The following is a 12,890-nucleotide window of genomic DNA, read 5'->3' on the forward strand; positions in this document are numbered from 1 at the left end:
GTTGCCCACAATAAAAAATCTTGTTATAAAATTTCCTGTCTCGGAATCTCGTACATAACTGTACGAGCCTGTCCGTGTCCTTGTACCTCGTACAGCAGACCACAAATCTCGTATTTGTAGAGGAACCTCGTACATTTGGCGACCATGGTGCAGCTATAAATCCCTGTCCCTATATATAGGATATACAGGAATCCTGTAGCGACACCGTTAGGGAATGAAACACACTTACACCTATTTACGAGTCATAAGTCGCATCCTAGCCAACAGAAACATGGAAAATACAGCGTACGATATTTTTTGCGAATATAGTGCTTATTATCTCACTTGAAGACGGCATCTCAAGACGAAACAACTAACCAGTTATCTCCAGTCTATTCCAGTGCCGTCAAATGAGTATTGTATACCTGAAGAGCCGGACAGCAGGCACTTTCCTTCGTAACTGCTGCTCGCGGCAGGCTTAAGCTTCGACTTCCGGTGGCCCGACCCCTCGGGCCCACTTCTGCCACTGGCCGTGGCACAATGAGAGATAAGAAGGCGCGGCTCGGATTAACTGCAGTTCCACCCCTGACATAGAATTCTCAATTTAAAAAAGGAAATCCACTTTACCCAATGTGAAATGGGATGTTTCTTTGTCAATACACCTCACGAAATGTAGATTCCTTCCCTTAATACGAATTATTTTGGAATACAGAAGAAATCGGACCATACATGCGTTTTCACGTCACTAAAGTATGGTTACTAGTTGACAAAATCCTGTAAACACTATGACATAGGCTACATTTCCTCTAAGTATTCTCTATCAGGTAGAAAAGTCTGTTCTTATCAGCTTAATATCTGCCACGTCCTGCTCACAGGAGTAAAATATTAAACTTATTTTTGGTTCATGATGGAGTCCTAAGAGCATGCTCTAATTCTGTCGCAGGAAGCCTCTTCACTTTCGAACTCTCTTAAAGTAACCAAATGCCTCATGACCTACAAAGATTCTGTAGGTAGCAGCACAGAGGATTTGTATGAGGTTTATACTACGCATCACTTTATAAATTCTGTCATATAGCTACTTTTATCAGGATGATCATCTCCCTCTATGTAGGAGGGAGATTGAAATTACGTTAAAAGATCTCGCGGCAACAAAGAAAACACCTGATTACCACTTCAACTCTCGAATCACATACGTGGTACTCTCGCCCTGGTTCCACGCGCCCAGCGGCATGCCATTGATATCAAACTGAGTGACTAATTAATTAAATTCATCATGAGACTCCCTCTGCATGGTGAGTAATTTTTTCCTGAAGTCGGATTACGCTCGCCTGGTAGCCATTACAGACGCTTCCGTGACGTCTTTGGAAGCTTCCCAAAGGCTAGGTAGTCATTTCCTCCGATACCACAATGGGTGGTAACAGTTGCAAATAGCTGAAGACATTCAACGCTAATTGCGTCCTGTCTCTCGATTGTCTTTTCATGCTAGTGGGAGTATGTCACTTAGGATTCTCCCGAACTAATCCTGCTGATACCTGTCGATTTATGGGGGCAGCAGGATGTTTCACTCTCCTCTCAACTCCCTTCCGCGGCCCTGCTCCTGGGTCACATGTGAATAGCTGGCACCGCCGCCACCGGAGGGAGAACCTCTGCTCATGTGTCAGGACTCTACTGCTCAAGACACAACCCACTACTTGCCGTGCTGATTTCAGATTCGCAAAGATTGTCCTGTCCTTCTCAGAAGGACTGGGCGCTTAAATGTCTCCCTAGTGTAAATACCAGGATCTTGAACAATATACTTCCCCTCATCCCTCCTGTAAATCGAAACGTTCTGAGATGTGTTCTCGAAATATCCCGGAAAGGCTGTCCCAGCGAACAATAGCAAAATATCTGTCTACAGTCCGCCACATCCCAAACGTGTACGAGTCTGCAGACATAGTTTTCCCTCAGAACACAGCCCTATAGAAGCGTTCCTGATGGCTTCCAACAAAGTAGAGGGCAGATGCTTTAAGAACTCAAATGAGAATCCCTGGAGAGAATGCGACGTTCTTTTCAAGGGACGCTATTTAGAACCGGCATTTGAAGCTGACTGCAGAAGGAGTCTACTGCCGCCGTAGATTTTGCATACGGACCACAAAGATACAGGATAGCATCCGCCATGTGCCGGGCGATGGCTTGTGAGGTATGCACATACGAGGTGTGGCTAGAAAAAAAACCGGACTAGTACTGGTGAAACAATAAAACGAATGCAATAAGGCTGAAAGTCGCGTGGCCTGTCACGTGACTCTCGCTCCGCCTACTGCTCGAGTTTCATCTGCCTCCTGCACTCAGTCTGCCCGTGGCGTCTGTTTTAAGTAGTTGACGTTTTGTCTGTGCGTCGGAAAATGTTGAGTGTACAGAAAGAACAGCGTGTTAATATCAAATTTTGTTTCAAACTAGGAAAATCTGCAAGTGAAACGTTTGTAATGTTACAACAAGTGTACAGCGATGATTGTTTATCGCGAACACAAGTGTTTGAGTGGTTTAAACGATTTAAAGATGGCCGCGAAGACACCAGTGATGACACTCGCACTGGCAGACCATTGTCAGCAAAAACTGATGCAAACATTGAAAAAATCGGTAAACTTGTTCGACAAGATCGCCGTTTAACAATCAGAGCAGTGTTTGAGTTAACAGGAGTTGACAAGGAAAATGTTAGGCAGATTCTTCATGAAAGTTTCAACATGAACAAAGTGTGTTCAAAAATGGTTCCAAAGTGTCTCACAATTGAACAGAAGGAACGCCGAAGAATGATTTGTTCTAACATCCTGGAAAACATTGAAAGTGATCCCACCTTCTTACAAAATGTTATTACTTGCGATGAATCGTGGTTTTTTACTTACGATCCCGAAACTAAACGCCAATCGATGCATTGGAAAACTCCTGGTTCTCCACGACAAAAAAAAGCACGAATGTCAAAATCGAAATTCAAGGCAATGATGATTGTTTTTTTTGACATCAAAGGGATTGTGCACATTGATTGGGTACCAGAGGGACAAACAGTGAATCAGCATTACTACATTAGCGTCCTGCCTACCCTACGTGAGCGAGTACGGAGAAAACGGAACGATTTGTGGAGAAAAAAGTCATGGATCCTTCACCAAGACAATGCCCCAGCTCACAGTGCGTTGTCAGTGAAGACGTTTTTGGCAAAACACAACATTCCCATCTTAGATCATCCACCCTACTCACCTGATTTGGCCCCCTGTGACTTTTTTTCCCTAAAGTCAAGTCAGCTTTGAAAGGAACTAGATTTGAGACTGTTGAAGCAGTAAAAGAAAAAGCGACGGAAGTAATGTATGGACTTACCGAAAATGATCTGCAGCATTGCTATGAACAGTGGAAAATTCGTATGGAGCGGTTTAGAGACCGAGGAGGAGAGTACATTGAAGGAGATAACATGAAATTGTAAATAATTGTAAATAAATGTTTTTTCCAGCATCAGTCCGGTTTTTTTCTAGCCGCACCTCGTATGTGTGGATGTATAGTTTCCTGGTGGAAACCGACCTCGGGGAAGATGAGTTTAGATTCCTGAGAAATGTAGGAACATGCGAGGCTATACTGAACCTATGACTTACCTTAGAAGATGGGTTAAGAAAAGAATGCATGTTTACAGCATTTGTAGACTTAGAGAAAGCTTTTGACAATGTTGACTGGAATACTGTCTTTGAAATTCTGATGGTAGTAGGAGTAAAATACAGGTAGCGAAAGGCTATTTACAACTTGTGCAGAAAGCAGATAGCAGTTATAAGAGGCGATGGATATGAAAGGGAAACAGTGATTGAGAAGTGAGTGAGGCAGGGCTGTAGGCTGTCCCCGATGTTATTCGATCTGTATGTTGAACAAGGTGCAAAAGAAATCAAAGAAAAATTTGGGGTAGGAATTAAAGTTTAGGGAGAAGAAATAAAAATTTTGAGGTTTGCCGATATCATTGTACTTCTGTCAGAGACAGCAGAGGACTTGGAAGAGCACTGGAACAGAATCGACAGTGTCTTAAAAGGAAATTATGAGATGCACATTACAAAAGCAAAATAAGGGTAGTGGAATGTAGTCGAATTAAATCAGTGTATGCTAAGGGAATTATATTAGGGAATGAGACACTTACATTAGGAGATGAATTTTGCTATTTGGGCAGCAAAATAACTGATGAAAGCCGAAGTAGGAATGATATAATATGTAAACTGACAATGGCAAGAAAAGCATTTCTGAAGATGAGAAATTTCTTAACATCGAATATAGATTTAAGTGTTAGCAAGTCTTTTCTGAAGTTATTTGTGTGCAGCGTTACCATGAATGGAAGTGAAACATGGACGATAAACGGTTTAGACAAAGAGAGAACAGAAGTTCTCGAAATGTGGTGCTACAGAAGAATGTTGAAGATTGGATGGGTCGATCACATAACTAATGAGGAGGTACTGAATAGAACTGGGGAGACAAGAAATTTGCGTTACAACTCGACCAAAAGAAGGGATCCGTTGATAGGACACGTTTTGAAACTGCAGGGGATCAGCAATTTGGTAGTGGATGGAAGTATATGGGTAAAAGTCGTAGAGGGAGACCAAGAGATGAGTACAGTAAGCAGATTCAGAAGGATGTAGCTTGCAGTAGTTTTTCGAAGATGGAGAGGCTCGCTCAGGATGGAGCAGCATGGAGACCTGCATCAAACTAGTCTTCGAGCTGAAGACCACAACAACACAGCCCTTAGAAGCGTTCCTATTGGCTCCGGCCAAATTAGTGGGCGGATGCTTCGAGAACTCAAAGGGGAATCCCTGGAGGGAGTACGATGTTCTATTCAAGGAACACTAGTGAGAGCCGACATTTGAAACTGACGGCCGAAAGATTCTATTGCAGCTAACCTACATTTCGCGTACGGATCGTGAAGATAAGATACGAGGAGAAATTAACGCTATATGGAGGCATATAGACAGTCTTTCTCTCCCTCGCTCTGTTTCCGAGTGGAATAGGAAAAGAAATATGCATATAGATGTAAATTTAAATATAGTCTACCTATTAAGATGTCACTCCATCCATTTGTAGACACACAAAACTCACAAGAGAACCTTGTCTCTTATTTATCAAGAAAACAAAGATGGAACTTCTACTGCTGATTGTCTCTCTGTAGAGACCTTCGTATTAGCCAATAATTTTCTCATTGCAGTCACTTCGCGAGATTATGTGAGAGGTTGTAATATGTTTGCCTACAATACTTAGAAGAAATCGTATAGAGCTCACCTCTCAACTCCCCTTTCGTCAGAGTATCGCTTACCTGCCATATTCTCACGAATCCCCCAGTCTTCGATATATAGCATTTGAATCCACCTGATTTCGATGAGTAAGAGACGACCCCTGCTGATTCTCTAAAAATCACACCCCGTTCTGACAGTATCGAATGACAGTCTATAAACATTCACCTGCACATGTCCTAATCTCCTTTATCGCATTCCTATGATTACTACGCTAGTAATACAACAGTGTAATGGGAATAATAAGAGTGGATGATCAAGAACGAAGTGCTCGTATTAAGAAGGGTATAAGACAAGGATGTATCCTTTCGCCCCTACTCTTCAATCTGTACATCGAGGAAGCAATGATGGAAATAAAAGAAAGGTTCAGGAGTGGAATTAAAATACAAGGTGAAAGGATATCAATGATACGATTCGATGATGACATTGCTATCCTGAGTGAAAGTGAAGAAGAATTAAATGATCTGCTGAACGGAATGAACAGTCTAATGAGTACACAGTATGGTTTGAGAGTAAATCGGAGAAAGACGAAGGTAATGAGAAGTAGTAGAAATGAGAACAGCGAGAAACTTAACATCAGGATTGATGGTCACGAAGTCAATGAAGTTAAGGAATTCTGCTACCTAGGCAGTAAAATAACCAATGACGGACGGAGCAAGGAGGACATCAAAAGCAGACTCGCTATGGCAAAAAAGGCATTTCTGGTCAAGAGAAGTCTACTAATATCAAATACCGGCCTTAATTTGAGGAAGAAATTTCTGAGGATGTACGTCTGGAGTACAGCGTTGTATGGTAGTGAAACATGGACTGTGGGAAAACCGGAACAGAAGAGAATCGAAGCATTTGAGATGTGGTGCTATAGACGAATGTTGAAAATTAGGTGGACTGATAAGGTAAGGAATGAGGAGGTTCTACGCAGAATAGGAGAGGAAAGGAATATGTGGAAAACACTGATAAGGAGAAAGGACAGGATGATAGGACATCTGCTAAGACATGAGGGAATGACTTCCATGGTATTAGAGGGAGCTGTAGAGGGCAAAAACTGTAGAGGAAGACAGAGATTGGAATACGTCAAGCAAATAATTGAGGACTTAGGTTGCAAGTGCTACTCTGAGATGAAGAGGTTAGCACAGGAAAGGAATTCGTGGCGGGCCGCATCAAACCAGTCAGTAGACTGATGACCAAAAAAAAAAAAAATGGTGTAAAGGTCTTCGTTGACAGCACAGTCTGTTCTCTTCCCCAATCCACTCTCTCTACTCGCTATTTTTGTAACATCCAATGGAGTGAAACAATGATGTATAAAAACTTCACTAACGTCACCTGGTAGATTTTACCATGTCTCTTTCTTTCTTTCGCTTACGCCATAGTCCGGCATCGATCGCAGGGTCGGCGTGGTTACAATGGATTTGACGATGTTAGTGCTAGGGATGGCCGCCACCCCGTTGCCCCCAGGATGGAATCAGTGTACCCCAGATGTCTGCATCTAGTGTAAATCGTGAAATAGAGCGGACGTGTTTGAAATGTGTGTGACGTGTGTAACTGAGGCGGAACGTGGGGACCAGCATGGTATTCACCGAGCGGGATGTGGAAAACCGCCTAAAAACCACATCCAGGCTGGCCGGCACACCGGCCCTCGTCGTTAATCCAACGGGCGGATTCGATCCGGGGCCGGCGCGCTTACCCGAGTCCAAGATGCAGCGCGTTAGCGCTCTTGGCTACCCTGACGGGTGAGACTTTACCATGTCTCTCCCTTCTGATTTATCGGAAACAAATTCCGTCTGCGTGTCGACTTCGACCATATGCAGTGTTCCCATCACAATACATGTATTGGTCCACTGGAGCATGTGGCCAGTGAACGAAGTCGCTTCCATGGACCTGTGTAAAGTTTTGTCGCCTTATTGGAGACTATTAATCACAAGCAGAGGGTTATTGTGTTGCTATTTCATAAGCAGTTTGATTCATTGTTTTTGTTGTAATACATCGAAGCAGTTTATTACTACAGCTGTGTACACCGCCATACATTTTGTTTTTCTACCACAACTTCAAGGTTTCTGACAGGTATTAAACCAATATTAACACGTTTCAGTCCATTGGCTTTCACAAAGAGCTGGGCATCACATGGTATAAACTACACCGCTCCCACAACACACAGGATGGCTGAAATAAAAAGACAAAGGCGGTGTTTATTATTGACAAAAATGTGGAAGACATCGCAACATATGGCAACTGGAAGGTTTGCATCATTGTGTCACATTTCCAAACAGCTATCCGAACCTAATGACTTGGGGAAGCACATGTCTCAGTGTTCCATTTCAAAGAGACCAAGAGCTTTGGTTTCTCATATTTCAACCATGTACATGATCACTGTTTCAGTGCTACCAACCCAGGGAAGACGTTGCTTCCACCAAGACTCTCTCTATCTCGAAAAAGTGGCGTCTGTCAATCGCTATGTGGTAATCAATAGCGTACCAGTGGACGGAAGGAATGGAGTAGATATAATGCAATAAGCACCACAATTGATATTGGGATGAATTTTAGTAATTTTACCAGATTTTCCGCAATTTCAACGAAAGCCAATGACATGGCAGCATGATTCCCAATTTCTGTATCATCGCTAAACCACCACCCCACAACTTTACTAGTACCATACACTACATTTGTGAATGTAGATAGATAATTGTGCAGTACATCATTTCATTGTTAATTCTCGGACATACACACCAAAGTACACCAGGCAGCCTTCTATACCAATGCAATTAGGTTATGTAGATTGATCATAATGCAGAACTTACGATTGGCCATATTACCCTATGTGGATGGGAGTCACAGAGTATTTCCCATTCACAGGATGGAGTTGAAGACTGAAAGATCTACCTGCTTTGTGCCTGACTGACTCTCACTGTAACATTGCCTCGGTTTACTTTGCAACTGACTAGAAGTGGGAGAGTACTATACCCGCTACAATCCTTGACTCGTTGAAGGAACAGATCAAGTTGAGTGCATAACTGCTGTTCAGTGAAGACTGCTCCACATCTATTGGAATGCATGAGATCTCTCGAGATTCGTGCATGACGAGAAAATTAGCACGCCTTGACGGTGTATAATAGAAATGATAGTATTATCGTGATATAACAGACAGTTAAGTAGAAATGTGTGTCTTATGTATTCTGACACTGCACTCCTTTTCTCTATCGTCAGACATCATCAAGAACACCCTGTGAGTGAGTAACCATCTATAGATTAAATGACTGGGGTTAGGATTCTATGACAGAGCACATTGGTGTTTAGCTGTACACAAATTGTTTTTAATTAAGGATTATTGTCAAAGAAGTGTGGTTCATGGTGTGGGTTCCTGCAGTCATGTCCTAGTTCATGAACCACAGGCAACATATGAGTGGCCAAGTAAGTGGTCCCGACAGTCGGGATACCAGTTACTTTGGAATAAGGCTGGGCATCTCGGACATATTCTGAGTCGTGGTCACCTTTGTGCTCATATGGCAAAGACTACCAAATCCACTGGTTAGTCCCTCAGCCGTTAGGGGTAAAACCCAATGGGACTCGGGGCAAGTAAGGCTAGTAACCTGCTTCCCTGGTACTTTAAATGTGATGCTGGCAACAATCAGAGCAAAATGCCTCGGACCTTTGGAGGTGATGGAGTCCCACCTCTAACTGACAAACCAGGCACTCCTAAGATACGACTTGGCAGACAAATGGTAATGAGATGGGGAGCTATTAATATCAATGGGGGCTACTATGGGAAGAAGGTGGAGCCGGCAGAGGCTGCAAGTAAGATGGGACTGGACGTTTTAGCTGTTAGTGACATTCGGGTAAGGGGTGAGAAAGAAGAGGAAGTGGGAGAATGCAAGGTCTACCTGTCAGTGGTCGAAGCAGGAATAGCACAATGGGGTGTAGGGCTTTACATCAGGAAAGAAATGGAACCCAGCGTAGTTGCAATAAGGTATGTAAACGAACGCCCGTGTGGAGTTTGCTGGTCTCCCATCGGGCGCCTCCCCAGGTGGCGGATAGGGGAATGCTCACCAGATATGGTGGGTACCGGGGAAATAAAATACCTGGGGTGGACCAAAACTAGCAACTGCTGCCTTGTAGTATGATATTGGCTTATCAAAGGCTAAAGGAAGAAAACCTTGAGTAAAAATTACCTGGTCCTCCGGGTTGGGGGTTGTGCAGTGGGCCAGCTCCTCACTCACATAAAAACATAAAAATGCTAAAAAACCTAATAATATGCCTCGGAAAAATTGGAACTTCGGACGACGAACTGGCGATAAGAAACGGAAAATTATGTTTGGATGCTGGAATGTGCAAGGTATTTCCACTAAAATAAATATACTACTTGCAGAACTTGACATGTTCAACATGGATGTTGTCGTACTCTCTGAAACAAAGAAGAAAGGCCAAGGAGAAGAAGAACTGGATAATTATGAACATTTCTGGAGTGGGGTATCAAAAGCAGTAAGAGCCAAAGCAGGAGTCTCCATTATGATAAAGAAATCATGGAAAGAAAGAATCACAAATTGGACATTCATCAATCAACGTATTATAACTGTTGAAATGACATTATTTGCTAGGGAAGTTGTGATTATTGGCGTATATGCACCCACGAACGACGCAAAAGATAAGGGAAAAGATACATTTTGGGACACCCTCAGGGAGACTATTGAAAAAATCCCAAGAAGAACGGAACTGATTATCATGGGAGATCTGAATGGAAGGGTAGGAATTAGAGAATATTGTAGAATAGTAGGAAAACATGGAGAGGACGAATATAATGACAATGGGGAACGATTGATTGCAATTTGTGAACAATTTGATCTAAAAATTACCAACACATTTTTCAAACATAAGGACATTCATAAATATACTTGGCAACAGAACACCAAAGAACTTCGTTCTATAATAGATTATATTATCATTAGGCAAACAAGTAGTTTCAAAGCAGTAGACGTCAGATCTTATAGAGAAGCCTAGTGTGGATCAGACCACTATCTAGTTAAAATGAAGTCTTTCTGGCCATGGAAGAATGCAAGGAGTGATACAAGTAACATAAATAAAACGAACCAGACTGAGAAAGATGAAAATTTACCTTTTAATATTGACAGCCTACAAGACGAAAGTATCAGAACACTCTTTGCAGCCAGGATGGAAAGGAATGGTTGAATCATTTGAACGAAGTACAGAGGAAATATATGACTATTTAAAAGCTAATGTGAAAATCATAGCAACAGAGGTGTTGGGTAAAAAAGGTAGCAACCACAACCGTGCAGCAGAGTGGTGGTCAGAGGAACTAGAGGTCCTCGTTCGAGAAAAACGAAATGCGTTCCTTCAGTGGTTGAATGATAAAGCAGAAGAAACAAGATCAATATACAAGGAAAAGAAGAATGAAGTTATGAAAAAAATAAGGATGGAAAAAAATGAAGCATGGGAAAGAACATGTGCCAAGGTGAATAGAAAATTAGGATTTGGGAGAGCAAAAGAAGCATGGTCAGTATTGAAAGGGCTTCGACAGGATACAAAAAGCAAAACTAATCTCCAACTGATAACACAAAAGGAATGGGAAGAGTATTTCCAAAAATTATTAAATGAGGACAAAGAAGAATATCTAGAAGAAGGAACAGGGGAAGATAAAGGACATGAAGATGATGAGATCCAGATTTTAGAAAGTGAAGTACTTCAGGCGTTGAGAACAGGAAAGAATGGTAAATCACCGGGACCAGGCAATATCAATCTGGAGTGCCTGAAATATGGTGGTGACAAAATTGTGAAACTGATAACACAGCTCTTCAACAAAATGATACATGGAGATTCAATACCCAACGAGATGAAGCTAGGTTACATTAATACAATATTTAAGAAAGGAGATCGCAAAATTTGTTCAAACTATCGAGGAATTTGTGTTACAAACACATTAATGAGAATTTGTGCGAAAGTAATTAGAAACAAACTGGAAAAAAATTTTAGAACCCAAGAAGAACAATGTGGATTCATGGCTGCGAGATCATGTGTAGACCATATTTTCATATTACGACAGATTTTGGAGAAACATATGGAAAAATCAAAAAAATATAGGATTAATTTTCATAGATCTAGAAAAAGCGTATGATACTGTTTCAAGAAAATTACTTTGGAGAGCACTACATATGGCAAACATAAACCCTTCCTTGATTAAAATAATACAACAGATGTATAAAGATAACATTTGCCAAGTGAAAGTTGGTAATAAACTTTCACAGAAATTTAGAACAAGCAAAGGCCTTTTACAGGGCTGTCCCATGTCACCATCATTATTTAAAATCTGTATGGATATTAGCCTTAGAATATGGTCTCGTAAATGTAATAGTATGGGATTAGAAATAAGAGATGGAGTTTACCTACATCATTTATTATTTGCTGATGATCAAGTAGTCGTAGCACAAGATGGGGAGGATGCTAACTATATGTGCAATCAACTAGCAGTAGCATACAAAACTTGGGGTTTGAAGATTAATTACCAAAAAACAGAATACTTGACTAATGATTCAGATGAGCTATACATTGAAGGAAAGAAAATCAAAAAGATAAACACTTTCTGTTATTTGGGATCCATTTTAGAAATCGAGGGAAAATCAGAGTGAGAAATCAATAAAAGAATTAATTGGGATGCTTAACTCAGTCTTGTGGAGCAGGAATGTAATGGTTCAAATGGTTCAAATGGCTCTGAGCACTATGGGACTCAACTGCTGTGGTCATTAGTCCCCTAGAACTTAGAACTACTTAAACCTAACTAACCTAAGGACATCACACACATCCATGCCCGAGGCAGGATTCGAACCTGCGACCGGAGCAGTCGCACGGTTCCAGACTGCGCGCCTAGAACCGCGAGACCACCGCGGCCGGCCAGGAATGTAATGAGCAGAACTAAAAAATTAATATACAAATCCATATTAGAGAGTGTGGTTCTGTATGGAACGGAGACCTGGACAATTAACATGAAGCACATTAAAAAATTACAAGCTCTAGAGGTGGACTTTTGGAGAAGATCGGCAAGAATCTCCAGGAAAGAAAAGATAAGGAACACCGAAGTAATAAGGAGAATGGAACTAAAAGAAAGAATATATGACGTAATGGATAGGAAGAAATTACAGTGGTACGGGCATGTACAACGAATGGAGAAAACCAGAATACCAAAATTGATACTGGAGTGGGAACCGGAGGGGAGAAGAAGAAGAGGACGACCTATGACCACCTGGCTCCAAAATGTACAGCACACAATGAGGAGAATGGGCGCAAAGGAAGAAGACACACAAGATCTAAACACCTGGAGAAATATTTTGAGAATATAGTTTAAGAACGTTTATTGTTTGTATTGTAATTTCCACATAAATTATTGTGTTGGAGATAAGCCTCTGTAATGAGGAAAAGCTCAAAATAATAATAAATAATAAATAATAAACGAACGACTGATGTGGATAGATTTGACAGTGTCTAACAAGAAAATTAGGATTGTGTCAGTATATTCGCATTGTGAAGGGACAGATCAAGATAAGATGGATAGTTTTTATGAGGCACTCAGTGATGTAGTTGTTAGAGTAAAGGACAAGGACAGTTCTGCTCATGGGTAATTTTAACGCCAGGATT

The 12,890-nt window shown here is 41.5% G+C and overlaps 1 pseudogene; it reads left to right on the forward strand.

The window, feature by feature from the left end:
- The first annotated feature begins 779 nt into the window (after positions 1 to 779).
- Positions 780 to 955, forward strand: LOC126237701 (U2 spliceosomal RNA; annotated as a pseudogene).
- Positions 956 to 12,890: the final 11,935 nt, after the last annotated feature.

This window comes from Schistocerca nitens, chromosome 2 (genome assembly GCF_023898315.1).
Source record: "Schistocerca nitens isolate TAMUIC-IGC-003100 chromosome 2, iqSchNite1.1, whole genome shotgun sequence".
NCBI classification, from domain to species: domain Eukaryota; kingdom Metazoa; phylum Arthropoda; class Insecta; order Orthoptera; family Acrididae; genus Schistocerca; species Schistocerca nitens.